The following is a 25307-nucleotide window of genomic DNA, read 5'->3' on the forward strand; positions in this document are numbered from 1 at the left end:
ACTCATGGAAAAATATCCCAGAAGCCAAGATCAAGTAGAAACAAGGGGTGAGGATTGCAGGGAGATGAGTCTCGCTGGGTCTCTCACATTTCTGTGCTTCTTGTGAACAGAAGCACTGATGGCCTTCGATCCAGATTGTCTTTTTGAAGATGTCTGTAGAGTAAGACACCTTGAAAGCTAGAGAGAGTGTTTCCTCTTGCATCAGGGGGCAAGTTTATTTACTGTCTAGTTTCATAAAGATAATAGGAAATTTGTTTAAATTCCTTGCAGATTTTTGGATATTAGATCTTTGTCAGTTGGGTAGATTGCAAAAGTTTTCTCCCATTCCGTAGGTTGCTGGTTCACTCTGATGCTGGTTTCTTTTGCTGTACAGAAGCTCTTAGTTTAATTAAATCCCATTTGTCAATTTTGGCTTTTGCTGCAATTGCTTTTGGTGTTTTCATCATGAAGTCTTTGCCCATGCCTATATCCTGAATGGTATTGCCTAGGTTTTCTTCTATGGTTTTGGGGTTTACATTTAAGTCTTTAATCTATCTTGAGTTAATGTTTGTATAAGGCGTAAGGAAGGGATCCAGTTTCAGTTTTCTGCATATGGCTAGCCAGTCCTGAATGGTATTGCCTAGGTTTTCTTCTATGGTTTTTATACTTTGGGGTTTTACATTTAAGACTTTAATCTATCTTGAGTTAATGTTTGTATAAGGTGTAAGGAAGGGATCCAGTTTCAGTTTTCTGCTTATGGCTAGCCAGTTTTCCCAGCGCTACTTATTAAATAGGGAATCCTTTCCCCTATTGCTTGTTTTTTTGTCAGCTTTGTCAAAGATCAGATGGTTGTAGATGTGTGGTGCTATTTCTGAGGTCTCTTTTCTGTTCCATTGGTTTATGTGTCTGCTTTCGTACCAGTACCGTGTTGTTTTGGTAACTTGTGGTATAGTTTGAAGTCAGGTAGCATGATGCCTCCAGCTTTGTTATTTTTGCTTAGGATTGTCTTGGTTATACGGGCTCTTTTTTGGTTCTATATGAAATTTAAAGTAGTTTTTTTCTAATTCTGTGAAGAATGTCAATAGTAGTTTGATGGGAATAGCAGTGAATCTATAAATTACTTTGGGTAGTATGACCATTTTCACGACATTGATTCTTTCTGTCCATGAGGATGGGCAAAGGATATGAACAGATACTTCTCAAAAGAAGACGTTTACATGATGAACAAACATATGAAAAAAAGCCCAACATCACTGATCATTAGAAACATGCGAATGAAAACCACAACGAGATACCATCTCAGTCAGAATGGCAATTATTAAAAAGTCAGGAAACAGTAGATGCTGGCGAGGCTGTGGAGAAATAGGAATGTTTTACACTGTTAGTGGGAATGTAAATTAGTGCAACCATTGTGGGAGACAGTGTGGGGATTCCTCAAGGATCTAGAAACAGAAATATCATTTGACCGAGCAATCCCATTACTGGGTATATACCCAAAGGATTATAAATCATTCTGCTATAAAGACACATACACACGTATATTTATTGCAGCACTATTTACAATAGTGAAGGCATGGAACCAACCCAAATGCCTATCAATGGTAGGCTGGACAAAGAAAACGTGGTACATATACACCATGGAATACTATGCAGTATGAGTATGTCCTTTGACATGAGATCAGAAAGAATGAGATCATGTCCTTTGCGGGGACACAGATGAAGCTGGAAACCCTCATCCTCAGCAAACGAACACAGGAACAGAGAAGCAAACATCACATGTTCTCACTTGTAAGTGGAAATTGAACAATGAGAACACATGGACACAGAGAGGGAAATAACACACACTGGGGCCTGTTGAGGGGTGGAGGGCACGGGGAGGGAGAGCATTAGGACAAATATCTAATGCATGTGGAGCTTAAAACAATGACAGGTTGATGGGTGCAGCAAACCACCATGGCACCTGTATACGTACATAACAAACCTGCATGTTCTGCACATGTATCCTGGAATTTAAAGATTTTTTTTTTAAAAAAGATAACAGGGAAAAGGTTAGGCAGGTTTGCTCACTTCTAAAAGATTTGGAGTCCCTGAAGGTTAGAGTTCCTCAGCTGTGATACAACCCTACCATACACACCATCTACCTGGGCTTCTCTGTGTCATTCCCATGGGATCTGGGAGGCAAGGAGGACCCATGCTAATGTAAAGCCCATTCTGTTTGCCATGCTATACATCATAGTAATCTTTGATTCTGAGCCTGGCCTCTCTTGTTTTCTGGCAGTATCCATGAAATTATGGCAGTCTAACTTGTTAGTCTGCAAGTAGGATAAAAATCTAAGACCTGTTCCCCAATTCTCGACACAGCCTTGACAGTTCCAGCAGAAGGTGCTGGAGAAATACTGGGAAAGGGTGGGCTTCTCATCTTAGTTCTGGTGTGCTCTTCTTGCCAGATGCCTGCAGTTCATGGTTTCTCTACTATGGGTTCCTGCAGCATTCAGTTTTGCCAACATGTGGGTCCTACTGAGAAAGCCTTCTCTGATGCCTAGCTCCTGCGGTACCCATGGCCGTCACATCCAGTGACCAGCAGCCTCCTTTGGTAACATTCAGATGGTTTTGCAGCAGACTGTCGCCAAGTAGGCACTCTCTCATGAATGACTTTTTTGGCACCTTTTCTAGTTACCTATGACCATGTCCTCTAAACTAAGGTCAGATCTTGACCTAGGAGCAGTGGCTGTTTCTTACATCTGTGACTCCCTATTTCTGTCTCCTAGTTTGACCCCGACTAATACAGCATCTAAAGTACTTGCTACCTTCTGCTCATGTGATCCAGTCAGCACAATGTCATCGATGTATCAGACCAGTGTGATCTTTAGAGGAATGCCATCGTCCTAATCTCTGAAGACTAGATTATGGCAGAGAACAGAATTGACATTGCCCTGAGGTGAGACTGTAAAGGTATACTGTTAGCCCTGCTGGATAAAGGCAGGTGGCTTCTGGTATTCCTTACAAATTGGTATGGAACAAAAGGTATGTTCCAGGTCAGAAGCTGCTTACCAAGTGCCAGGAGCTGTGTTTACTTGCTCCCATATGATGCTACAGCTGGAAGAACAGCTGAAATTGAATTCTAAAATTACTCATGCAGTAATTTTAGAATCACCCACAAACATTCTCCAAGGTCAATCTGATTTCTGTACATTACAAACTGATGAATTAAATCAGGGTGTGGTAGGCGTGTCTTTGAAGTCTTCTAGGGTGGTATGAGTCTCTGCAGTTCCTGGGGGTAGGGTGGGGCAGCACTGCTTCTGGCTTATTATCTTGGTAGGGAAGGGAGGTCCAGGCCCTTCCACAGAGTGCTTCCTACCACAATCACACTCATCCCAGTGGTCACAGGGAGCCAATGCAGAACTCTGCTAGTTTTCACATGTGTCTATTTCAATAACACATCGAGGCACTAGAGATATAACAAACACACGTGTCTTTGGACCAAATGGGCCCAATGTGAGTTGGACTTGAGGGCAGATTTCACCTGTCACCTGGTCACAGTAATCTCCCACTTTGAGAGAGCTACCCGCGCTGCGGGCCCCTAGGACTAGTGTTAATTCAGAATCTATGTGTCCTGATTCCTGAACAATTTGAATATTTCCTTTTCTCTTGTGCACGATCACTCTGGTAAATGACTGCAGACTCCTCTGGGGAGGGCTTGGGGAAGATTTATAGAGCATACTTGAGGCAAAGCTGTAGGGGCCTTCCTCTGGGAGACCTAGCCTCTACTTTAATCAAGGGTTTCCATATCTGTGGATTGACTTAGGTTTGGAAACTGGGTGAGTGGTCATGGCTCTACTGTAGAGACTTAAGTGGTTTATGGCTGCTAGACCTGGAGCTTTTTTAAATTAAAAAAGATCACTCTAATAAACTGATGATATATTTTATTCTTGAGACACCATGATCATTTAGCCACCACCCAGATTTCTGTGGACTGAGGGTTCTGATTACTGATTACTGGGACAGCCCTCTTGCTTTTTTTTTTTTTTTTTTTTTTTTTACAGGCTCTTACTGTGTCACCCAGGCTGGAGGGCAGTGGCATAAACATGACTTGCTCTAGCCTGGAGCTCTTGAGCTCAAGTGATCCCCCTGACGTGGCCTCTCAAATAGCTGGAACCATAAGCATGTGCCTCCATGGCCAGCTAATTAGAATAGCTTTTTTTTTTTTTTTTTTTTTTTTTTGTAGAGACAAGGTCCTACTATGTTGTCCAGGCTGGTTGCAAACTCCTGGGCTCAAGCAGTCCTCCCACCTCAGCCTTCCAAAGTGCTGGGATTACAGGCATGAGCCACCACGCCCAGCATCTCTCCTGCTACTGATGGTAAATGCACTCACCTTGCTGTTGGTGATGAAGTGCTGCTGGTCCTCTATTGCTCTGTGATACTGTATGACTCAGGGTTCTCTAGAGGGACAGAACTAATGGGATAGATACGCATCTACAGGGGAGTTTATTAAGTATTAACTCACACAATCACAAGGTTCCACCATAGGCCATCTGCAAGCTGAGGAGCAAGGAGAGCCAGTCCAAGTCCCAAAACTGAAGAATTTGGAGTCCAGTGTTTGAGGGCAGGAAGGGTCCAGCATGGAAGAAAAATGGAGGCTGGGAGGCTAGGCCAGTCTTGTCTTTCCACATTCTTCTTCCTGCTTATATCCTAGCTGCACTGGCAGCTGACTGGCTGGTGCCCACCCAGATCAAGGGTGGGTCTGCCTGTCCCAGCCCACTGACTCAAATGTGCGTCTCCTTTGACAACACCCTCACAGACACACCCAGAATCCATACTTTGTATCCTTCCATCCAATCAAGTTGACGCTCAGTATTAACCATCACAGATACCATTATCTTGAATGAAGTTAGAAAGACCATCTCAGTGTGGCCTCCTCCACAGTCACACCTGCTTACTAAGGAGAACAATCACAGATATTTTTAAGGGTATAGATGTTCTCCTCAAACATGAGTTTCTTGATGTGTTAGCAAGGGGACTGTCTTCTGTGGCTTCTTGGCATTTGTAGTTGGGGGGTGATTGTGCAGGTTGCAACAGAGAAATCCAGTCCAACAGTCCCATTTCCATAAGACTTTGGATTTCCTTCTCCAAATGGTGCTGGGGAAACCCTGACATCTCAAGTTCATTAAATGTAGGCCACACTACTAAGTCCAAGGTTAAGTCTACAACCACATCTTGGCCAGGTGCGGCGGCTCACACCTGTAACCCCAGCACTTTGGGAGGAGGATGACTTGAGTTCAGGAGTTGAAGACTAGCGTGGGCAACATGGTGAAATCCTGTCTCTACAAAAAATACAAAAAATTGGTCCAGCATGGTGGCACATGCCTGTGGTCTCAGCTACTTGGGAGGCTGACGTGGAGAATCACCTGAGCCTGGGAAGTCGAGGCTGCAGTGAGCTGTGATCATGCCACTGCACTCCAGCCTGGATGACAGAGTGAGACCCTGTCTCAAACAGATAAATGAATAAAAATAAAAAATTACTACCACATTTTGAGGTTTTTGTAGCCCTCTACCTTGGATACTAAAAGTATGTATTGGTTATCTGCTACTAGATAAGAAATTACTCCAAATCTTTGCAACTAAAAACAACAAATATTCATCGTTTCCCAGTTTTTGTGGGCAGCGGTCTAAATACAGCCTTGCTGGCGTCTCTGGCTCAGGATCCCTCACAGGCTGTAATCAAGGGGCAGCCAGGGCTGCAATCATCCCAATGCTCAGCTGGGGAGAGATGCGCTGCCTTGGCCGCTCACATGGCTGTTGGCAAACCTCAGGTCTTCACTGGCTGTTAGTTAAAGACATCAGTGTGAAGCAAATGCTGTGCCTCAGCTACCAGTTCCAGGGGAGAGCTCCAGACACCTCTGCCATTGCATCTGGTACTGGAATGGCCAAGGGAAATGCAACCTAGTTAAACGCTGAATGGAGCAAGGCTTGACTCACATAGAGAAGAGACAGAGCAAGATCAGCTTCAAATGTGGTACATATGCACCGTGGAATGCTATGAAGCCATGACAAAGAATGAGATCATGTCCTTTGCAGCGACATGGATGGAGCTGGAGGCCATTATCCTATGTGAACTAAGGAACAGAAGACCAAATACCACCTGTTCTCACTTGTAAGTCAGAGCTAAACACGGAGAATGCATGGTCCCAAAGAAAGAAACAGACACTGGGACCTACTTGAGTGTGAAGGATGGGAAGATGGAGAAGATTGAAAAACTACCTGCCAGGTCCTATGCTCCTTACCTGGGTGATAAAATAACCTGTACACCAAACCCCTGTGACATGCAATTTACCTATATATAAAAGCTGTGGCTGGGTGTGGTGGCTCACACCTGTAATCCCAACACTTTGGGAGGCCGAGGTGGGCGGATCACGAGGTCAGGAGTTCAAGACCATCCTGGCCAATAAGGTGAAGCCCCATCTCTACTAAAAATGCAAAAATTAGCCAGGCGTGGTGGCACATGCCTGTAGTCCCAGCTACTCGGGAGGCTGAGGCAGGAGAATCGCTTGAACCTGGGAGGTGGAGGTTACAGTGTGCCGAGATCATACCACTGCACTACAGTCTGGCGACAGAGCAAGACTCTGTCAAAAAAACAAAACAAAACAAAACAAACTGCACATGTACCCCTGAACCTAAAATAAAAATTCAATCAGCGTCAACAGTGTGTCCCTATGGCCAGCAGAGCCCCCATGGCCAGCGGGGGCGATTGGTTACATGCACCTCTCTCGTGCTGCAGTTGAAGGACTCCGTTCCTTCCCGTGGGGACAGACACAGCAGTGGGGTTGGCCAGGTGCCATGTGAGGCCCATGCTTAGGCAGAACAAAGGAGCACACACTAGCAACAGGGAAAGATCTTCCCACACAAGGCAGCAAGCCTAGCACAGGCTGTTAAGAAATGTCCCAGCCCCAAGGTCCATTCTTATGTGGCCAAGTAGGGGTGGAAAGACTGCGTGCGGGAGACTTCCTTTCCCAGCTTTCCACATGGCAGCTGGCTTCAGAGTGAGTGAGCCAGAGAGTGAGAGAGGAAGCAAGGGAGGGGGTGCCCCAGATCCCCAGAGGGAAGCCCCAGTCTCTTTGTAGTTACTATTAAAGTATATGATAAAACCTAATCTTGGAAGTGACATCTCATCAGTTTTGCCATAATTCTATTCATTATTATTATTTTTTTTTGATGCAGAGTTTCACTCTTGTTGCCCAAGCTAGGGTGCAATGGCATAATCTCAGCTCACCGCGACTTCCGATTCCCAGGTTCAAGCGATTCTCCTGCCTCAGCCTCCTGGGTAGCTGGGATTACAGGCATGTGTTTCCACGCTAGGCTAATTTTGTATTTTTAGGAGAGGCAGGGTTTCACCATGTTAGACTGGTCTCAAACTCCTGACCTCAGGTGATCCACCTGCCTTGGTCTTCCAAAGTGCTGGGATTACAGGCGTGAGCCGCCGTGCTCGGCCTTTATTCATTCCTTTTTATGGCTGAATAACATTCCATTATATGAATATACCACAATTTGTCTATTCATTCACCCACTGATGAACACTCAGGGTGTCTCCACTTTTTGGCTACTGTTATCAATGCTGCTATGAACGATGACATGCAAACATCTGTCTGAGTTCCTGTTTTCAATTCTTCCGGGCGTATACCTAGGAGTGGAATTGCTGGGTTATACATTGAAAAAGGATATTTCAAACATCCCGGAAAGTAAACAGCAAAATGAAATCTGCTCCAGCTTAGGATGATCCACCTTTGTTCTATCAAAGTTAGAGATTTTAGAGACTAAAAAGGAGGGTCTGGGGAAGGGGTGGCAGGCGCCATGTCCGGCCGGGAAGGTGGCGAGAAGCAGCCCCTGAAACAGCCCAGGAAGCAGGCCGAGGAGATGGACGAGGAAGATCAGGCTTTCGGGCAGAAACAGAAAGAAGAGCAGAAGAAACTCGAGGAGCTGAAAGCGGAGGCCGCAGGGAAGGGCCCCTGGCTACAGGCGGAATTAGGAAATCTGGAAAAAGTAAGCTGTTCCTTGTCCCTGAGGAGATGGTGACCCTTTATTTTATCTGTATTTAAACATCTGTATTCCCTGTCATAACATCTTTTGCCACCTATAGCTGAAATTAAGTGTTATCTTGAGCTGTTGTACATTTAAGAATAAATTTTTGTAAAAAAAAAAAAAAAAAGGACTAAAAAGGAACCCATTTTACGAGTGAAAACACCATGGTCCAGAGAAATTAAGAAATGTGTTCTAAGTCACCCAGCTGGCTACCAGCAGATTTAGGATTCAGCTGGAAACCTGAAGACTCAGGAAATTCTCTGTCCTCAGTACAACCTGAGGAAGGAGACAAAAATTGGCCATTTCTGGCATTTTTCAATACATATAACAATGTGCATGCCCCGAGCCAGGGCAATGCCGTGTACGGGCCTCACGAAGTTCCCAGTGCGTGACTGGAGAGCAGAATTCGATGCCATTCAAGGCACACCTACTGAGCGCAGGCTGCGTGGTGGCTGCTCTGCAGCCAGAGAGCCTGGGTTCAAACCCTGGTCCCACACCTAACGAGCTGTTGGTTTTGGGCAAGTCATTTGATCCGCCAAAGGTGGATAATAGTATCATACCGGATTCAGGAAATTAAACAAGATGAAATGCGAAGACCATTGTAGGGGATCAGAATGTGCTCCCCCAAAATATGCTGCTTTGACATAGGGATTATTTTGAGCTGAAGACAAATGAGAAACAGCAAACACTTATTTGCCTAAAAAGCAAATATGTTCCATGAACTATATGTAAATATGTAAATTTACGGTCTATAAATTCTCCTTTGTGAAAGCGTCCTCTTCTCTATGTTACACCAGGAAGGGCAGAGGAAGATGACTCTAGAATTTTTTCACGACTTATTTGGCTTCCAAATCTGACCTGAGTTCACCTGTTGGTACCTTCAGATCTAAACTGAAACAAGAATGCTTGTTTATTCCACTTATGTATTTATTATTATTTTTTACAGACGGGGCCTTACAATGTTGCCCAGGCTGGTCTCAAACTCCTAAGCTTAAGCGATCCTCCTGCCCCAGTCTCCTAAAGTGCTGGGATTCCAGGCATGAGCCAACACACCTGACTTCACTTATTTATTTATTCCACATTTTATGCCCATATTTATTCCACATGATTTATGCTTTATTTATTCCACTTATGTGAGTGTTCATAGATTTGCTGTGGAACTGTTAATGTGTATAATGATGAAATATTTTCCAGTGTCCTGCTGGGCTGATGTGTCTTTGTTTATGTATCATATTATCTTTAAAAAAAAAATTTTTTTTTTGAGGCAAAGTTTCACTCTTGTCGCCCAAGCTGGAGTGCAATGACGTGATCTCGGCTCATTGCAACCTCCGCCTCCCAGGTTCAAGCTATTCTCCTGCCTCAGTCTCCTGAGTAGCTGGGATTACAGGCATGTGCCATCACGCTCAGCTAATTTTTGTATTTTTACTGGAGATGGGGTTTCAGGATGTTGGCCAGGCTGGTCTCTAGGGAATGACACTGAGTGAAATAAGCCAATCTCCACGGGTTACTTACTATGTGATTCCTTTTAGATAATGTTCTTGAAATGACAAGTTATAAAGATGGAGAACACACAGTAGCTGCTAAGAATGGGGGAGAAGAGAGGGGAGGAGAGTTATAAAAGAGTAGATCAGGTTTGCTACTCACAGAATTGTTTCGTATCTTGACTGCGGTGGGGGCTTATATGAGTCTACACATAAGATAACATGGCATAGAACTAACACGCACACACACACACGAATGCATGTAACCAACATCAAGTTCCTGGGTGTGATGTCCTATAGTTAGGCCACATGCTACCATTGGGGGAAAACTGGGTGAAGCATTTATAGGCTGTCTCTGCTTTATTTCTTTCTCTCTATATATATGTGTGTATGTATGTGTGTGTATATATATATATATATTTATTTATTTTTTGAGATGGAGTCTCACTCTGTTACCCAGGCTGGAGTGCAATGGTATGATTTCAGCTCACTGCAACCTCCACCTCCTGGGTTCAAGCAATTCTCCTGCCTCAGCCTCCTGAGTAGCTGAGATTACAGGCATGTGTCACCACGCCTGGCTAATTTTTGTATTTTTACTAGAGACAGGGTTTCACCATATTGGCCAGGTTGGTCTCAAACTCCTGACCTCAGGTGATCCGCCTGCCTTGGTCTCCCAAAGTGCTGGGATTACAGGCGTGAGCCACTGCGCCTGACCTACTTTATTTCTTAAAACTGTAGGTGAATCTCTAACGATCTCAAAATGAAAAGTGAAAAAAAAAAAAAAAGAAACACAAAGAAACGCTGAGCACCGCAATGCTGGTGACGGGGCTGTGACCACGTGCTGCTGTTGGTGGGTGCATGAGCTCAGCATTCCTGGGGGCAGCTGGCATAAGCCTTTGCACAGCCTTTGTTGCCACAATTCTGCGCATGGAGATTCATCCTAAAGAACCGTTCAAAAGGAGAAAATGCTAAATAACGAAAGCATAGATGCAACTTCCGTGTCCAGCAATTGGGTCATGCAAATCACGGTATATTAGTTAACTCTGGAATATTATGCAGCCATTAAAATAATAAACACATAGTCAAAGATGACTGACTAAAAACCAAAAAATAATAATAATAAACACAAAGATTATACGAGAGGTAGGAGTTGTGTATGATATATACAATTTTATATCAATTGTATATATACTATTTTATGTCAACTGTATATACACAATTTTATATCTCGTATATAATTTTTTTGAGACAGGGTGTCAGTCAGTTGCCCAGGCTGGAGTGCAGTGGTATGATCTTGGCTCTCTGCAGCCTCAATCTCCTGAGCTCAAGTGATCCTTCCACCTCAGCCTCACACATAGCTGGGACTACAGGCATGCACCACCATACCTGGCTAATGTTTCTATTTCTCTTCAGAGACCGGGTTTCGCCATGTTGCCCAGGCTGGTTTCAAATTCCTGAGCTCAGGTGATCCACCCACCTTGACCTCCCAAACTGCTGGAATTACAGGTGTGAGCTACCAACCGCACCATGCCAAGGACCTTAAAAATGTTTATTGAACAAATTATTTTATAAAAGCGGTTCTTTTAATGGGGGGAAATGTAGAGTATGTGTTAGATAAGATTTCCAAAAACATAGTCGAGTTTCTTCTAGGAAACAAAGCAAGGGAGGTATTCAAATATATAAAAAATATATAGCCTAAACCCAGAGCTACGGGAACCTGGCCTTCCTGAAGAGAATCAGTGTTTGATGATCTTGACCTCTGGATCTTCCTTTCCCTGGTCACCACCAGCAATTAGCACAGATCCTTGTAAATTCTCATCCGCTTACTACCCTTTACTTAATAATCAAGCCCCAGGACACGCCAGTGAAAGATTGTGTCTTTTTTTTTTTTTTTTTTTAAGACAGGGTCTTTCTCTGTCACCCAGGCTGGAGTACAGTGGTGCGATCACTGCTCACTGCAATCTCTGCCTGCCAGGCCCCAGAAATCCTCCCACCTCAGCCTCCTGAGTAGCTGGGATTACAGGCATGTGCCATCATGTCTGGCTTTTTTTTTTTTTTTTTTTTTTTGGTATTTTTGAAGACACAGGGTTTTGCAATGTTGCTCAGGCTAGTCTTGAACTCGTGAGCTCAAGTGATCCGCCCACCTCGGTCTCCCAATGAGTCCCCGTGCCCGGCCGGCTGTGTCTTTTGAATAGCACCTTCTCCCTCCACTCAGTGCTGCTTCCTCATCATTTCCTCTTTTTTTTTTTTGAGACGGAGTTTCACTCTTGTTACCCAGTCTGGAGTGCAATGGCGCGATCTCGGCTCACCGCAACCTCCGCCTCCTGCGTTCAAGCAATTCTCCTGCCTCAGCCTCCTGAGTAGCTGGGATTACAGGCATGCGCCACCATGCCCAGCTAATTTTTTGTATTAGTAGAGACGGGGTTTCACCATGTTGACCAGGATGGTCTCGATCTCTTGACCTCGTGATCCACCCGCGTTGGCCTCCCAAAGTGCTGGGATTACAGGCGTGAGCCACCGCGCCCGGCCCCATTTCCTCTTATAAGCATCATGGTTCTAACATAAATTCGATTTCCTCATTAATGGTTGCAATAGAGTCCATTCAAGTTGTGAAACGTCTTCTGTAAGAGAAAGCCGAGGTGAGGCTCTATTCAGATGCTGATGTAAGAAACTCATAGGAAGAAAATAGATATAAGCTTTGGTGTGAGAGTAAAACCACTTATTTTTGCCACCTTGTCAACCATTCAACAAATATTTATGCAATGCCTACAGGTGTCAGGCACTGTTCTAGCTCTGGGGAATAGGACTGACTAAAATCCGACTGGGTCTCTATAGATTATCTGTTGTTTTCCAGACCTGTGTGGCTATTTGTCCAAGGAATGCGAGTCTGTATTTCTATTGATTGTGTGTGTGTGTGTGTGAGAGAGAGAGAGACAGAGAGAGAGAGAGAGCGCACGAGTGCATTGGGTGGAATAGTGAGAGAGAGAAGAAGGGGCTCAGGCTTTTTCATCTGAGTCCTGTGTTGAGATGAACTGGTCTTGTGTACCCTGAAGTCAACAACAGCAGATAAAATCATTAAAAAGGAGGAAAAAGAAGAATAAAGAGGAGGGATTTCTCCTTACCAGATATTAATAACATGCTACAATAAAAAGCTGAGGTGGATGGATCACAGTGTCAGGAGTTCAAGACCAGCTTGGCCAACATGGTGAAACCCCATCTCTACTAAAAATACAAAAATTAGCCAGGCGTGGTGGCGGGCGCCTGCAGTACCAGCTACTCAGGAGGCTGAGGCAGGAGAATCGCTTGAACCTAGGAGGTGGAGGTTGCAGTGAGCTGAGATTGCACCACTGCACTCCAGCCTGGGCGACAGCAAGACTCCGTCTCAAAAATAAAAATAAAAATAAAATAAAATAACTAAAAAGCCACAATAATAAAAGCAGCATGCTGCCTGTGTAGGAACTGACAGATAAAGGTCTAAGGTGCCACAAATCAATGAAGAAAAGATAGTAGTTTAGGAGACGGTGGTGTGAAATCTTGTTCAATTAATGAAGAGAAATAAGGTGGACCAGCGCCTTAACTATCTACACTTCCACTCTCAAGATACGCTGCAGAGGAAGTTACCAAAAAGATGCTAGTCTTGGAGAAAACACATGCACTATCTAAAAGCAACAAGGAAATCTGGAATACATAAGGAACTCCTGAAAATCAACAGAAAAGACAAAAAAAAAAAAAACTAAGAGTGGGCAAAGAATGTCACTAGGCAATTCACAGAGTGGGCAATGGAAATGCTACATGCAGATGAAAAATATCTTCAAACCCACTATAAATGAAAAATGCACAACAGTGTGCATTTGTAGTCCTTCAGAATCAAAACAAAGGGCCACTGTGGAGGATGTGAAGAAGTGAATTGCTCACTGCTGGTAAGAGATGAGTGCTTGCCAGGCATTTGAAAGACGCTGGCAGCATTTATTCAATTAGCCTGCGTCTACCCTATATTCTAGCTGCCCCTCCTCTGGGGGTATACTCCAGATCAGTTGCTTCTGGGGACCATGGCAGGACACACACACAAGGACATCCAGTAGAGTGCTTCTGGAGGCAACCTGCTTTCATCCCTAAGAAAATGGAAAAGTGGACCGCTTGCATTGATATCATGAAATACTATTCAGTAATTTTACAGAACACATCTGATTTCATACAGCAACACAGACTTTAAAAACTCAGTGTTGAATTTAAAATATGTATAACAAACAGAATGAGAAAAAATTATAGAACATTTATGTAAATCAAAAAATACACACACGCACAAAAACAGTATCATGTGTTTTACAAGGATACATGTATGTTCACAGACATATGTCAAACATATTTGGTGGGGGATGGGCAGTGCCTGGGGAGAGGGAAGAGGAATGGAAAAAATGGGTAAAAGAAAATAAATATTGTAAATAAAACAAGAGTAGGACCACGTAAAAACTGATTATAGTTTGCCATGAACATAAACTTCAACTGAAAACATCCAGGAAGGCACAGTGGCTCATGCCTGTAATCTCAGCACTTTGGGAGGCTGAGGCGGTTGGATCACGAGGTCAGGAGATTGAGACCATCTTGGCTATCATGGTGAAACCCTGACTCTACTAAAAATACAAAAACTAACTGAGTGTGGTGGCATGCGGCTGTAGTCCCAGCTACTCAGGAGGCTGAGGCAGGAGAATTGCTTGAACCCGGGAGGCAGAGATTGCAGTGAGTCGAGATTGTGCCACTGCACTCCAGCCTGGGTGACAGAGCAAGACTGTGCCTCAAAAAAACAAAAAAAATCCAGTAGCTGTACTGAGCATGATGCTGGAGTTGGTCAGGGGTTCACATCTCCAGGCAGGACCAGCAGGCTTGGATGAGAGCCTGGAGCATCTGAGTGGGGTTACATCAGCACAGAGAGCGATTGCTAAATATGGTGCTGCAGAAGCCACTTGGTCCAAATCCTTCACTTTCCAGGAAGGCTTCTGGGGAACAGGTGAGGGGAGGGACTCTTCCTTATAGCCATTAGTGGCAGAGGTAGGCGTGGAGGCCACGTTTTCTGATGCTGGCTCAGAGGAAGGATTTTCCTTCTGCACTTCATCTTTTTGGCCAGAGGAAGGCGATTTCACAAGAGTGTGGGGGGGCAATGGGGAGTCTGGAGGCTATTTTCTGCATCCACATTTTTAAGGATGATGGACGGATCAGCCATATAGATAACCCCATCCATGTCTGCTCAAAAGTATGGCTGGCAATGGTGAGAATGGCTAATTCTTTATAGAATATGAGTGAAGCAACCAACAGCATCCATCGAAATAACATGCGTGCAGAGGAAGAACATCTTTTCTAACTGATTCTTTTTTTTTTTTTTTAAGATGGGGTTTCTCCATGTTGGTCAGGCTGGTCTCGAACTTCCAATCTCAGGTGATCCACCCACCTTGGCCTCCCAAAGTGCTGGGATTACAGGCATGAGCCACTGCGCCCAGCCTCTAACTGATTCTTAATAAGATGTGGTGCAGTGGTGAGTGTAAGATTTGTTCTTGGGTTCTTGCCGAGTTTTAAAAGGAAGAAACTGAGGCCAACACAAGAAGATCCAATATGAAGGAATTTATTCAGGCTCCCGGGTGAGGTTCTGCGGTCCGACAGGAGGGGCCAGAGAAGTCGCACGGACTCCTCTCAGACGTGGGGTTTTATAGGGAGTGAAGGAGCTCGATTGGTTGTGGGAGAGCAGGACTACAATTGGGTAAGGTTACAAGCCTTTGTTTGCATACAGGACTTGGCTGCTATTGGTTAGAATTACTCGGCTGCTATTGGCTGGAAAGACTCGGCTGCTATTGGCTAGAAAGACTTGACTGCTATTGGCTAGAATCACAAGACCCCACTTGCATACTGGGTTCTTTAAGGGAAGGCCAGGCTGTGCGAGAAGGGGAGAAGGGAACATGCCCGAGCATGTCCGAGCTTTTGGAAAAAAGGCAGTGGGGTGTGCATCTGAGCTCCCAGCGAGGCAACTGGCCTTGCAGTGAGCATCTCCCCTGCACTATGCATGAGGGTGGGGCTCAAATCCTGGTCCTGCTAGAAAATGCAGGTGGCCCTGGACAATACCCTACCTGGCTCCACAAATGTGTATCGAATACCTATCACATGTTGGGTGTTACCTATCCAGGGGGATACATCTGCAAACCAAACAGACAAAAATCCCTGGCCCTCTGGGGGCTCCCATCCTAGCAGGTTCCTGGACAGTTGTTGCAAGTGAAGCCATCACAAATTGGAGATCATTTCTCAAGCTTTGGGACTGGACATTGAGTACATGGAGGTGTTTCTGTAACTAAATACTTTGGTAGCATGGGATACCTAACAATGGTTTCGAGTTGCCGTCAGTGGCTGCATTTGACCCCATGAATGCTTTACACATTTGTTCCCAGGAATTGAGGGGTTTTGTTTTTCTTCCTTCACAGCATCTACTTTCACGAAGGGATTCCCCAGACCTACTTGCTTCCCCAAACCCGCTGTTTCATGAACGTGAATTTGATTTCTCTCCTGACTTACAGCCAGCTAACCTGCAGCTCCCCCAACCATTTTGGGGACACCTTGCAGCTGTCCCCAGCCCTTTGACTTGGTACCAGTCAGTTCTCTTCTTTTCTGCTCTGGTCAAACAGTTCTTCTGACATTTCTCCTGCATGTGCATTTGGAAGAAAGACACCTGTGTTGAAGTCATTAGTTGAGCCAGAAACATGCAATTTCTTGGCTCTGATCACAAAGCCTTCACCATGGCAGTGGTTGGCTGGCCGGTGCAGGTAAGAAAGATTCTGAAGGGTGAAGGTCCAGATCAACCTGCTGCTGTATGACCTTGGGTAAGGTAATGACCTTCCCTGAGTCTCACTTTCTTTTCTTGTCAGTGGGATAATTTGAACTACTCTTGTAGAGTTGTGGTGAGTATTAAGGAGAAAACCAACATCAAGGGCTTTCTCTTCTTTCCGATAAGATTATAGTATGACTCCATGGATTTCACAAGGGGACTCGGCCAGAACAGGTCCAGGTCAGGGGAGGAGGGGGCTAGGACTTGAATTCAACCAGATAGAAAAAAGGTGACCTGGGGCCAGATGCAGTGGCTCATACCTGTAATCCCAGCACTTTGGGAGGGCAAGGCAGGTGAATCACTTGAGGCCAGGAGTTTGAGACCAGCCTGGCCAACATGGTGAAACCCCATCTCTACTAAAAATACAAAAATTAGCTGGGTGGGGTGGCACATGCCTGTAATCCCAGATATTTAGGAGGCTGAGGCAGGAGAATCTCTTGAATCTAGGAGGCAGAGGTTGCAATGAGTCAAGATCACCCCACCGCACTCCAGCCTGGGCGACAGAACAAGACTCTGTCTCAAAAGCAAACAGACAAACAAATGGAAAAGAGATGACCTGGCAAAGTGGTCGATCCCAGAGAAGTTCTAGATGAAGACAAAACCAATTAAGGCAGAGATGATCAGGCACATAGACAAGAGTTAAGTTCTGGAAGCTCAGCCAGGCCAGGGGGCAGTGGGAAGGGGTACACTGGAGGCCAAGCAGGTAAAGGGGTCAAGTCCAGAAAGCTCAGTTGAGGCAGGGATCGGGAACCCAGCTAGAACAAGGGATGAGGAAAGATGGAGAGGGTGTCGGTCAGGAGGGGTCCAGGTGGTATCTACTGTGTTTCAGGAGCAAGAGAGCCTTGATGGCAAGCCAGGGTATGTCTGAGGCACGTCCTGTGCCCACCGTCTGCTGGGGGCCGGGGCTGGTTTCAGAGCCCGGTAACCAGGCAAGTGGAGACAAGTAAATTCATGAATCTAGATGGCGAAGTTGGGTCCTGATACATCTGTGTGAGGAGCTGGTTCTGCTCTCAGACCCATGTACCACCATCTCTTGCTGGCATCCATTGGATAGCAGCTCCCTGTTGCTTGTTCCCCAAGACAGAGAATCAGAGGTCAGAGCTAGGGCTGCCAAAAGAAATGAACGTCTCTCAGCTCTCAGAAGTCAGGGCACATTTCTAGGGCCCAGGCAAAGCACAGACATAGGAAAATTCCTAGGACTTTAAAGTGTGAACCAGGAGACTGGATGATGGTGAGCAGGAGAGAACCTGACCACTATGCTGGCCTTTCTCAGTGGCCACGATCTCCTCCTGGCCCTCATCAGAGAAGATTCCCTGTGATCAGATCCAAGGGCCAATGGCTGGGAGACTGGTGACTCTGATTGGCAAAGATCGAGAATGTGGGGGTGAGATGTTCAGGGAGCGTGGTCCACAATCATCAAAAATACCCATCACTGGCCGGGCGCAATGGCTCATGCCTGTAATCCCAGCACTTTGGGAGGCCAAGGCAGGCAGATCACTTGAGGCCAGGAGTTTGAGATCAGCCTGGCCAACATGGCAAGCTCCTATCTCTACTAACAATACAAAAATTAGCTAACTGTAGTGGCATGCCTGTAGTTCCAGCTACTCGGGAGGCTGAGGCAGGTTAATCGCTTGACCCTGGGATGTGGAGGTTGCAGTGAGCGGAGATCATGCCACTGCACTCTAACCTAAGCAACAGAGTGAGATTCTGTCTCAACAAAACAAAAAAACAAAAACACTCATCACTGGGCCAAGACAGAGCCGGTGGCCACTAATCTCCATTTCTGTTCATGCCAGATCAAAGTCCTTTTCTGTTTAAGTTTCAGGCTCTTGTCATGGACTTTTCCTTACAACTGCTTTCTCCACAACCATCTTAATCAGCAGCTGGCTCGGGGTCTCTGGGCTGTATCCTTAGAAATCCTGTCTTTCTCTCTTCATTCCTCCATGGCAAGAATGCACATTGCCATACCAGAGACATCACTGCCACTTGATGGCAGTGTACCCCAAAGTACAGGTATAAATATCTAAGGAGCACACATTTTGAAGGCTGACTCTGCAATCTTCAAGTAGAGGTGAGGCCAGCAAGATGGTAAACAGGATGAGACACAAGATTACATTTTGGCAAATAAGACAGTGCATAAAGATTCATCACCGGAGGAAGGTGCAGACTGATGGAGAGAATCCAGGTGACTGTGGAGTGGCATACAAGCATAACAAGGGAGGCAGATGGTCATAGGCTAGTTTCTAGTTCAGTGCTGCTTAAGATCAGCCATGTGCACCGTGGGAAATTGTCCTGATGCATAGTACCTCACGTACAATCAGGCAAGCAATTCCAGAGGTCGCTGAAGAGAAGGGCTCACAGACAAGACTAAGACGATCCAGTCCCAGGGTTTAAATCCATTTAGAACATACCAAGGAGAAAGAGATGTGGAAGTTACCTCATGGAGGATAAGGTAACGGGAGGGTGGAAGGTTCACACATGTTCCATCCGTGGTTACCCAACGTTCACGTGCCCTCTCTTTCTACTGCATCTGCCTTCCTCTCTGTTTGTGTGGTTAAGAGAACGAGAGTAGAATTTGAATGAGATGGGGCGGGGGCGACACGATGGAGGGTACCTGGAGCCGACACACATACTTACTCTATTGGAGAGGCACGGACAGACACAGGGGCGGGTCCGCGCCATAGCAGCTGCTCACTCATTAGCTTGCCAAGGAGCTGTGAATTTCATCTGCATTCATTGGGAGAGGATGTGTAGGGCCAGGATGGGCCCATATTGGGTGTTTAGGATCCCCATAGAAGTCAACCCAGATCTGGCATGCTTGTGACTCATGACTTAATCTTTCTGTTTCTTTCTTTCTATACATAGTACTCTTGTTTATTCTATCAAATATTCCATGTATCTACTGCAGTTTTTTTAGACAGGGTCTCACTCTGTCACCCAAGCTGGAGTGCAGTGGCATGATCATAGCTCACTGCAACCTCCACCTCCTGGGCTCAAGTGATCCTCCTGCCTCAGTCTCCCAAGCAGCTGAGACTACAGGTGCACACCACCATGCCTGGCTAATTTTAAAAAATTTTTAGTAGAGACTTTCCGGTCTTTTCATGAATGGTAGGATAGGACATCATTAAAATGTGAGTGAGTCAAAGGAAGCGAAAGGAGAGGTATCCGGGGGCTGCTGTAAGCTTCATGATACGTGGACTGTGGTGGTTGAAAAAACATGACCTTGGCCTTGGAGTCAGAGTTGAATTGAATTGCATTTAAATCATGTTGGATTTGAATTGAATTGGATTTGAATCTTAGCTCTGCTGGCCTCTTACCAGTTGGCTGAATGTGGACAGATTGCTTCATTAATAGCTTCTGTTGCCTCATCCATAAAAATGGATCTGATAGTGGTCCTAGAACTCTCCCTCCCCAGCAGTCTATGGGCTGGGGTGGTTTGGATATGTGTCCCCACCAAATCTCATTTGAAATGTAATCTCTGATGCCGGAGGTAGAACCTGCTGGGAGGAGATGGTATCACGGGGGCGGTTTCGAGTGCGTGGCACCTCCCGCCTCTCTCTTCCACCTGCTCCGGCCACGTGAGGCGCTGTCTCCCACTTTGCCTTTTTCATGACTGGAAGCTTCGTGAGGCCTCCCAGAGGCAGGCTCTGCTATGCTTCCTGTATCGCCTGCAGGACAATGAGGCAATTAAACCTCTTTAAAATAAATAAATAAATAAATAACCCAGTCTCAGGTATTTCTTTATACAGGTGCAGGAGCACATTAATACATGGGGCCTCTGGGTTCTGGGGTAACATAGAGGAGCCAGAGGCTGCAAAATCTGAGAAGACATGAGTTTAAACTGGTTTCAAAGAAATAAACTTCACACAAACATTACGTGTGTTGTCTCCAGGGTTTTTGAGCTTCTACCAACTTTCATTTCCACCACTGCCTGTATCCTTCGATAAACACGATCAGAAGCGCAAGACAATGAGGTTTCATGCTGTCCTCGCCTCCAGTCCATGTGTCGTCATTTATCATCTGTTCAGATGTGATTGACTGGGCAGCTATTCTATGTGCTAGACGCTGGGATACCACAGTGAGTGAAACAGCGATCCCTGCCCTTGCTGGAATTGTAATTTCACTGGGAAGACAGAAGATCAGCAGAATCACAAATACATATGACCCCGATTCTAAAGTGAGCAGAAGATGAAGCGCAGGGAGCCATCATCAAGAATAATGAATAGCTGGCTGGGCGTGGAGGCTCACGCCTGTAATCCCAGCACTTTGGGAGGCCAAGGTGGGTGAATCACCTGAGGTCAGGAGTTTGAGACGAGCCTGGCCAATTTGGTGAAACCCCGTCTCTACTAAAAATACAAAAATTAGCTGGGCGTGGTGGCAGGCACCTGTAATCCCAGCTACTCAGGAGGCTGAGGGAGGAGAATCATTTGAACCTGGGAGGCGGAGGTTGCAGTGAACCAAGATTGTGTCATTGCACTCCAGCCTGGGTGACAAGAGCAAAAGTCCATATCAAAAAAGAGAAAAAGAATAATGAACAGGGATCAATATAGATGTGTTTGAAATACAGGATCTAAGGGCCCAGGGATGACTTGGGTGCAAGCGTTGTGGGAGCAGGAGGAGATATGGGTAACTCCAGGAGTTCTGGCAGAAGGGATGGTCGTGTGATTTGCTGAGGTGTGGAAGCCTGGGAGAGAAATAGACAGAAAAGGTCATATCAAGAGGGCAGTTGCATTTTAAAAATTTTTAAATTTTTGTGGGTACATAGTAGGTATACATATTTGTGGGACACATGAGATGTTTTGATACTGGCATGCAATGCATAATAATTACATCATGGAGAATGGGGTTGTATCCAGCCCCTCGAGTATTTATCCTTTCTGTTATAAACAATCCAATTATACTTTTAGTTATTTTTAAATGTACAATTAAATTACTATTGTAATAATTAATTTAATTAATTAAACAATTAATGGTGGATCATGAAGTCAGGAGATGGAGACCATACTGGCCAACATGGTGAAACCCCGTATCTACTAAAAATACAAAAATTAGCTGGGCATGGTGACGCGTGCCTGTAGTCCCAGTTACTTGGGAGGCTGAGGCAGGAGAATTGCTTGAACCTGGGAGTTGGAGGTTACAGTGAGCCGAGATCACGCCACTGCACTCCAGCCTGGCGACAGAGCGAGACTCTAAAAGAAAAATTATTATTGACTATAGTCACTCTGTTGTGCTTTCAGATAGTAGGCCTTATTCATTCTTTCTACCCACAAGCTATTTTGATTTTTGGATCCCACAAATAGGTGAGATCATGCAGTGCTCGTCTTTCTGTGCCTGGCTTATTTCACCTAGTGCAGTGATCTCCAGTTCCATCCACGTTGTTTCGAAGACAGGATCTCATTCTGTTTTATGGCTGAAGTGTACTTGACCATTGCATTTTTGCATCTGAAACTCTGGGGAGAACACAGAGCTGACGATAGAAACTTTGTGAGCAGTACTTATAGCTATGGGAGTGAGGCGTGTTAAGGAAGAGAAGGAAGGGAGTTCCGATCCCAAAGCTCAACATTCGGAAGGAAGATGGAGGAGGAGGAGGTGGAGGAGACATCGTCTTTGGACAGTCTGTGGTTTACAAGACCAACACATAGGTCTTGGCTAGAATCTTCTCACCCCAGGCCATATAGCAAAATTAATGTTGTGTAGGTTTTATACATCATGTGAAAATAACTTGAGTTTCTCTCAAGAAAGCCATAAAATGCAAGACGCGCACAAAGGTTCATTACAAACAAATCCTTTGGGACAAAGAGAAAGCTCAGATGCCTTTAATTTTGGCTGGAGAAAGGTAGCCCTGAGTTCTAACACAGGTGAGAGGGAGAAGAAAACGGATTCAGAAATGCTCTCGATCTCCCATCTTTAAGCCGAGTGGCCAGCATGAAGCGTTTCAATTTTAGGTGGTGGATAAGTCCTCTTTACGCTTTTTGTTTATTTGTTTTTGTTTTTAGGTGGGTCTCACTCTGTCATCTCGGCTGGAGTGCAGTGGTGCAATCTCGGCTCGCTGAAACCTCTGCCTCCCTGGCTCAAGCCATCCTCCCATGTCAGCCTCTGGAGTAGCTGGGACCACAGGCATGCAGCACCACATCTGGCTTTTTTTTTTTTTTTTTTTTGTATTTTTGGTAGAGATGGGATTTCACCATGTTGCCCAGGCTAATCTTGAACTCCTGAGTGCAAGTGATCCAGCCACCTCGGCCTCTCAAAGAGCTGGGATTATAGGCATGAGCCACCGTGCCTGGCCTTCTCTGTGTTTCTTAATGAGCAGTGTCCACAATAGATGATGCTGTGATGATGGAAACAAATCACTGAAGTGCTTGGTTCTGTGTCTGGCCCATAAATAGAGATCAATAGGTGTGTTTTTCCCCTCTCAATGCCCGATAAAAATGTTTCCGGGGGTTATGCAGCTATTTATGTGGCAAATAAAAGTAAAAAAATGTTTCCAGGGGTTGAGAGTATTACTGGGAAGAAAGATGATCATGTTTATAATTAGTCTTTGATTCCTCCCCAGACACCTGAAAGTCCCTGAACACACGTTCCCAGCCACGTTTGATAATTGTTTGAATGCCTCCATCATCTTCTGAAGGCTCTGAAGTCCTGTAGGGCGGATCCATCCCAGGCGGTTATCTGTGGAGACAGCACTGGAGTTGGGCTAGGGGCTGATGTTTGCCAAATGCTTCTCTGCATGCTGAGTCTGCCCAAGATCCAAGCCCAGATCTTCATCTACCTACATCTCCAATCAATTAACTTCAAGCTGCCTTCCTAGCAGCAGAACCGAAACACGCCATTCCTCACCCAGTGCTTTGTTCTTTCTTGTTTGTGTTCTTTTTGTTTTGTTTAGTTTTTGAGACGGAGTTTCTCTCTTGTTGCCCAGGCTGGAAAGCAATGGCATGATCTTGGTTCACTGCAATCTCCGCCTTCAAGTGATTGTCTTGTCTCAGGCTCCCGAGTAGCCGGGATTACAGGCGCCTGCCACCGTGCCCGGCTAATTTTTGTATTTTTTTTAGTAGAGATGGGGTTTCACCATCTTGGCCAGGCTAGTCTTGAACTCCTGACCTCGTGATCTACCCACCTTGGCCTCCCAAAGTGCTGGGATTACAGGCTTGAGCCAGCTTGCCCGGCCTATTGTTTGTGTTCTTACTTCAAGATTTCTCTCTCTGGGAGAGATGATATTTTGAATGGCACCCAATTATCTCTGGACATGAGAGTAAGATTAGGGAAGTGGTTGAACCCTAACGATATAACTGAGAGGTTCAAGAAAAGAAGCCACGCCTTCAAGGAGGCTGGAATTTTTAGGGAGGAGTCCCATTTGGTGAGCAGAGAGATCCTTAAGCTAAAATACTCACCTGTTGTTGGTGACAATGACATCATCTGCCACCTCCCCAAGAGTTGCCTTGGAAGCTGTGAGCATGATATCCTTCGAGATGACACCTGCCACATGAAAAGAGGCTGGGGGATCACAGAGCATCACAATGGTTTTACTTTGCATTCCCCAGATGACTAACGAAATTGAAATTGTCCTGTGTATATTGGCCAGATTTGACATATGTGTGTTGAATATTCTCTTTTGTAAAGGGCCTCTCCAAATATTTGCTCATTTTTCTATTACATTTTCAGTCTTTTTGCTTTGTAGGTGTTGTTTATATGTTTGAATGTGTTTCAGTTGTTGGAAACAGGTATCGTATTGCAAATATCTTCCCATTCTACAGGTTATCTTTTTCCTCTCTTCGTGGTATCTTCTTTTTTCAATTAACTTTTTTTTTTTTTTTGAGACAGGATCTTGCTCTGTTGCCCAAGCTGAAATGCAGTGATCATAACTCACTGCAGCCTTGACCACTCAGGCTCAAGTGATCCTACTGCCTCAGCCTCCCACGTAGCTGGGACCACAGGCCTATGCCACCATGCCTAGCTAATTAAAAAAATTATTATTATTTGTAGAGATGGGGTCTCACTTTGTTGCCCAGGCTGGTCTCAAACTCCTGGGCCCCAGTGATCCTCTCTTCTGAATCTCCCAAAGCGCTGAGATTGTAAGTGTTAGCCACGGGTCCCAGCCCTTCATGGTATCTTTTGATGAACAGAGTTCTCAATCTTAATATGGTTCAGTTTATCCTTCTCTCCCCTGCTCCCTGGCATTTATGGTTAGAGCTTTTAGTTTTCCTTAAGAAGTATTTATCCTTGTTTTATCTGCTACATTTTTATCTGCAACCCATCTGAAATTCATTCTTGTGTATAGTAGCGTTGAAAATGTCATGCTTCCTTCACAGCCCTGCACTGTCATCTTTGTCATAAATCAGGTGGCCACATATGTGTGAATTAGTTTCTGCTACACTGGTCTACCCTTGCATTGATAGCATGCTGTTTAATTCTAGTAGTTTTCTTGTAATTTTAATGTCTGATAGTGTAAGGCTTCTTGGTTCTTTGCATTTCCACATATATTTTAAAGTAAACTTGTCAATTTCTGCAAAACAAATTTTTTGATTGGGAATGAATTAAATTAAAAGATCAAATTGGGGAGAATTTATATTTTTCATTATCAAGTCTTCCAATCTATGAAAATAGTATTCTTCATGCATTTTAGTGTTCTTTAATTTCTCCCAATAATGTTTCATAGTTTTCAATACAGAGATCCCAAACATTTTTCAATTAATTCCTAGCTATTTGGGGTTTGAAATGATATTATAAATATATTTTGGATTATATTAATTCACATTTTATGTTTACACACAGTAAAATTTTGGTGTGCAACTGTATAAGTTTTGGTGTGCAACTCTGTAAGTTTTGACAAAATGTATATAATTGTATAACCGCCACTACAATCAAGGTATAGAATAACTCCATCATCTAAAATAATACCCTCATGTTATCCTTCT

The 25307-nt window shown here is 44.8% G+C and overlaps 1 pseudogene; it reads left to right on the top strand.

Annotated features, from left to right (window-relative positions):
* The first annotated feature begins 7824 nt into the window (after window positions 1-7824).
* Window positions 7825-8444, top strand: LOC110568064 (translation machinery-associated protein 7-like; annotated as a pseudogene).
* Window positions 8445-25307: the final 16863 nt, after the last annotated feature.

The sequence above is a fragment of the Aotus nancymaae genome, unplaced genomic scaffold, assembly GCF_030222135.1.
Source record: "Aotus nancymaae isolate 86718 unplaced genomic scaffold, 86718_ANA_hifiasm-v0.15.2.pri h1tg000053l, whole genome shotgun sequence".
NCBI lineage: Eukaryota > Metazoa > Chordata > Mammalia > Primates > Aotidae > Aotus > Aotus nancymaae.